The sequence below is a fragment of the Tenrec ecaudatus genome, chromosome 4 (genome assembly GCF_050624435.1).
Source record: "Tenrec ecaudatus isolate mTenEca1 chromosome 4, mTenEca1.hap1, whole genome shotgun sequence".
Taxonomy (NCBI): Eukaryota; Metazoa; Chordata; class Mammalia; order Afrosoricida; family Tenrecidae; genus Tenrec; species Tenrec ecaudatus.
Genome location: NC_134533.1, coordinates 154,889,797 through 154,895,796, shown reverse-complemented (window position 1 = coordinate 154,895,796; position 6,000 = coordinate 154,889,797).

Below are 6,000 nucleotides of genomic sequence, written 5' to 3'. Positions count from 1 at the left end.
GATGTATTTGGTTCTTATTTTTTGTCAAACACCTTCCACTCTTTTTTAAGTGATGTCCTTTTAAACCACTGCATGTGCTTTTGGGGAAAGGATATAATTAATAAAGTAATAAGTTCTAAAAGTGTTGTTGTTGTATGGTGACAGGTGCCATTCAGTCGGTCCTGACCCATAGTGCTTTCTACAAAAATCTCTGTTCCGTTGAACAGAGAAACAAGCTGTAGGCCCAATTAAAGTTGGGTCAGGCATTTTAAAACATTGATCAGTTAAAATGAACAGTTATGGCAGAACTGAAATCGGGCTATTTCCTAAGCACAGGAACTTTTCTTCTGGAATTAGGTAATATTTGGATATCCAAGGGAGTAGGACTACGATGATATCAACAAGGGGAAAAGTATATCCTATTAACCTTCATGAGCTAATATGGAAAGGAAAAAACGGGAAGGCGAGAGTGAAGCGTAATGGAGCTCTTTCTGGGGACAGAATAATCCTGTGGCCATTTTACAGATGAAGAAACAAAGGTGAAACAAGGAGCTATAGAAGCAAACTGTACAGTGTTTATATTACAGCACCCACTGTTTCTCTTCTAAAGCATTCTTATAACTCCTACCAGGATCTGGCCCAAAGGAAACTGTACTTTGTTATACTGATAAATAACTCATTTCAGATATGATGAATTCAAGGTGGAAAGATGAATAGAAAGAATAACGAATGTTTGAGACTGGAACTCTACACTGCTGGTTATAAAGCTTGGAGTAAGAAAAGAACTTCTTGAGAAAGACAAAGCAGACAAAATGTACCTTATTTTGGTAACCATGTTGCTATAGCAATATCATCATGATACACAGAAGGGCTTTCAAAGTTATACTAGTAATAAAGGATATACATGTATGCATGTATACATACCTACATGGTGCGAATAAAATGTGTTTAGGCTTCTCCACGTCACGAATAGCACAAATATCAAGCAACTCAATCCCTATCTATATATCTAGACTAAGAAAACAGTGACAAGAATGTCAGGCTTGAATTATTTAAGGGGCCTCTGGCTACTGGGAGATAGACAAGGCTTTCCATACCTATAAAGCGTTAAAGTTTCAGAAACCCACAGGCGCAGTTCTCCCCTGTCCTGTGGGGTTGCTATACATCAGAATCGACTCAATGGCAGTGAGTGCCTCCTACAGCCATTTTTCAGTGGCCCGAGGAGCAGTCAGTGCTTTCCTGCCATGGTACCCATCTTTTTTATCCTGCCTTCCCCATGTTCACACGTCCAGGCACTCATAGCAGGAACCGCTCTCATTTCACTGCAGGATCCTCCCTCTGCCCCAAAAGGAACACATCAGAACCTCGGGAAACAAGTGAGAGTTGTGAAGGCCCAGTGATCAGAAGCATGACTAGGAAGCATGCCCCACCCATGAGAACTATGGTCGTACATAAGTTCTCGGTTGCCTGAAATCTTCCTATTTCAAATTTTAATTGTCCCAAATATTTGTAACATGTATGCCACTTACACTACCATCATGAACACTAAAAAAACTTCACACTCTAAAACTTACATTTAAAAAGCGATGATAGTAAGATGTGGATACTGTACACTGATAGGCTATCCTTATTTATACATCTATATATAAAATTTAGGGTTGCTATGAGTCAGAATAAGCTCCATGACAATGGCTTCATTTTATATAGTATATTTTAATACCAACTACAACTCATAAGAAAACTATACAAAGCAATAGACTCAAATGCACTACAAATAAACCAAGATATAATCCTAATAAGTGTTCATAAAACCAAAAGGTGGGTAAGAAATGAGAGGCAGAGGAAACAAACAGATGGTAAAGGCACACTTAAACTCTCACACAGCACGACTTACTTAAAATGTAGATGGTGTGACTATATCAATTATAGGAGATTAAATCCATTTCCAGTGGATCTGCCTCCGAGTGAGCCCACGTAGGGTTTGAGGCTACAATTCTCTATGGAGCAGGAAGCTCCATCTTTCTCCCCTGGAGCCCCAGTAGGTGAGAAATGCCACCTTGCAGTTAGTAATCCAACACTTACCTAGCAGCACCACAGGGCTCCATTACAAGAGATTAAGAGAGTGAAAAATTTTTAATGATTCAATAGTAGATTCCCTACTAGACTTCACTTCCATTTGAATGACATACATAGATTGAAAATAAAAGGATAGAAAAAATATACCAAGCAAACAATTTTTCAAAAGCAAGTGTGAGAAGAAGCAAGATGGCAGCATAAGCAGCGGTTCACATCTGGTGCAACAAAAATAGATCTACAGATTAGCAACAAGAAACCAGAATTGGAAATGTGGAAAAGAATTCAATTCATATAATAGCATCTATCATGGACTGATTTGTGACCTCAGCCCAAATATTGTCGACCTGGCTGGGCCGTGATTCTCAGTGGCTTGCCAGTTACGTAATGATATAAATTATCCCCCTGATGTCATGTGGCATTATCAGCCAATCAGCTAGGGCAGGATGCAACACCCTTAACTAAGTCACTGAAAGCCCTGATCCAGGGAAGGAAAGTTTGCTTTGGGAATGACTGCATCTCCTTTTATTTTACAAGAGATTAAAAGAGAGAGGAAAGAGCAGAGCAGGAAGGGACCTACTACCATGAAGATAGAAGATCCAGGAACAGAGCACATTCTTTGAACTCAAGGTTCCTGAGCTGGGAACCTCCTAACACTAGGAGAAGACACATGGAGATGGACAAAGAACACTGGGCCCACAGTGAAAAGAGACAAGAACCTTCCTCCTCAACTTACATCAATAGAGGAGGTCTGGCCTTAGAGTTTGCACCTGGAATTCATACTTCTAGCCGCCAAAACTGTGAGAGAATGAGTTTCTGTTTTCTAAGCCATCTACTTGTGATGCTTCTGTTATCAAGCAACACTGAATAAATAAGACAGTGTATAAGAGAACAAAAATATTAGAAGACTATATTTAATAAGGTAGGCAAAGTTTGTACAACAAAGACTATAAAACATTGATTAAAAAAGTTATAGACCTAAATGAATGGGAAAACACTGCATGTCTATAGATTAGAGGATTTATGATTAAAATGTCAATACTACTTTAATAGTTCCATAGATTTAACATAATCTGCATTAAAAATCCAATAGAGTCCTTTGCAGAAATGGAAAAGCCTATCCTTAAATGTATATAGGATTTCCAGGGGCCCTGAGTAGCCAAAGCAATCTCAATCAGGAACACAGTAGGAGATCTCAAGGCATACTATAAAACTACAATAATCAAAAACTTTGGTACTGGCATAATTATAGACATAAGACCAATGGAGTAGAATGAAAAGAAAGGCATATTGATGGCACAGCCTTGCTTGCTGAAAGTGAGGAGGACCTGAAGCACGTGGACAAGAGGAAAGTACAAAGAAATAGAGGAAAGAACTAGGAGGCAAAGATGTAAATATATTTATATACAACGAAGGGGGAATAGATCTATGTACATATATTTATAGGTTTAACAGATGGACAGTGGGCCCCTGCTCAAGTACTCCCTCAACACAAGAACACTTTGTTCTACCAATTCGGCAGTCTGAGATGCTCACCTTCCTGGCACGATCGCTGATGACAATGGGTGCACAGGCAAATGTGGCGAGGAAAGCTGATGGTGCCAGGCTACCAAAAGATATAGCACCTGAAGTCTTAAAGACCTGAAAATAAACAAGCAGTCATCTAGCTGAGAGACAACAAAACCCACATGGAAGAAGCACACTGGCCTGTCCCGACTCGATCACTGAGGACAAAGTGGGTGCATATGCAAAAGTTGTGAACAAAGTTGATGGTGCCCGGCTATCAAATTATATAGCACCAGGGGTCTTAAAAGTTTGAAGACAATCAGGCGGCCATCTAACTAAGAAACAACAAAGCCCACAAGGAAGAAGCACACCAGCCTACCCCGATGCGAATGCTGAAGACAAAGTGGGTGCATGGGCAAGGGTAGTGAAGAAAGCTGATGGTGCCCAGTTGTCAAAATATATAGAATCTGGGGTCCCATAGGCTGGAAGATAAACAAGGGGCCATCCAACTGAGAAACAACAAAGCCCACATGGAAGAAGCACACCAGCCTATGAGATGACAAGGCATCGAAGGGATCAGGTATCAGGCATCAAAGACACACACAAAAAAATTGTAGCATTGTGAATGAGGGGGAATGCAGAGTGGGAACCCAGGGCCCATCTGGGGGAAATTGGACATCCCTTGCAAAAGGCTGTGGGGAGGTGAAGAACCAGTCTGAGTGTAGTATAGCAACGGTGAAACATACAATTTTCCTCTAGTTCTTGAACGCTTCCGCGCCACCCCCCCCCCCCGATTATCATGATCCCAATTCTACCTTATATAACCAGCTGGACTGGGAGATGTACACTGGCATGGATGGGAACTGGAAATACGGGGAATCCAGGACAGATGAGCCCCCCAGGAACAGTGGTGAGAATGGCAAAATCGGGAAGGTGGAGGGAGGGTGAGGGAGAAATGGGAAACAGATGTCAAGGTCTACATGTAACCTCCTCCCTGGAGGACTGATAGGGGAGAACAGGGTGAGGAAGAAGTCGGATGGTATAAGATATAATAAAATAATAATTATTTGTGAATTATCAAGGGTTCAGGGGGAGGGGGAGTGGGGAGGGAGGGGAAGGTAAGGGGCTGATACTAAGGACTCAAGTAGAGGGCAAGTGTTTAGAGAATTATGATGGCAACATATGTACAAATGTGTTGGACACATATGATGTATGTACGGATTGTTAAAAGAGTTGTATGAGCCCCTAATAAAATAAAATTTTAAAAATTAAAAGAAAAAAAGATATATGGTTTAAAATTTCAAAAAAAAATGGGGGGCCATTATATAAATCAATCCAGGAGAACGAAATAATAATACTAAATGTGTTCACAGCAAACAACAGAGCTATAAAATGCATAAAGCAAACACTAAAGACCTGAAAGTAGAAATCAGTAAATCAGTCATTACAGTTGGTACTTCAACATTCTATTCTCAGAAACTAAAAGAAACACTTGTCAGAAAATCAGCAAGGATACAGATGACCTCAACAATGGCATCAATTAAGCAGATTTAATTTACATACACGGAAAATGGCAACCAGTAAAAAGGAATATGAATATCTTTTTCAAGTATTCATGTGAACAGTCACCAACTGAGATAGTTAAAATTTATTGTGCCAACCTGGCCGATGAACACATGTAGTATTAACTAAAGGGCAGAGAGGTAAATGGCTTGGTGAACCTCACCTTTCCAGTTCTCAGGTCTCTTGCTTTCTGATGGTCAGACCAGGGTTCAGCTGCATTAGCCAGTTCCCTGCTTCAGTTGGCAAGGCTGACTTCCTGCAAGACATCCCTAAGGAGAAGGCACATGGGCCTACCCTGATACAGCCCTGGATGCTGGAGCAGCCATGTGGAGACCCCTGCCAGGGCTGAGATGCTTACACATTCACTGATTCGGCTTTCCTCCTGCAGTCGGCATCATTGCGTGTGTTTTGTGAGATGAGGGAGGACTTTGTGGATCGGACATATGGGCTAATGGACTTGTGGTCTTGGGCAGCACTAGTTTGGGATGTTTTCTTGATGTGCACTTACCCTTTATATAAAACTCTCTCTTATACATATGAGTTTCTGTGGATTTGTTTCTCTAATGTACCCAGACTAACACACCAATGATAATCATATCATGGACACACAACAATATTCAGCAAATTTTCATAAACAGAAATCTTACTTTGTTCTCAGACCATAATGAAATAAAAATAATACAAAGATAACAGAAAAACATATAACTACTTAGAAACAAAAGAGAAAAACCCTTAAGATTCAAAGAGTCAAAAAGGAAATCTCAAAGAACTGAATGAAAATATACCATATCAAAAAACATGCAAAAACTTTAAGCAGTGAAGAGTGAAATTTATATACTATTCAATGCTTACAATAGAAAAGATGAAACAGAAAAGGTT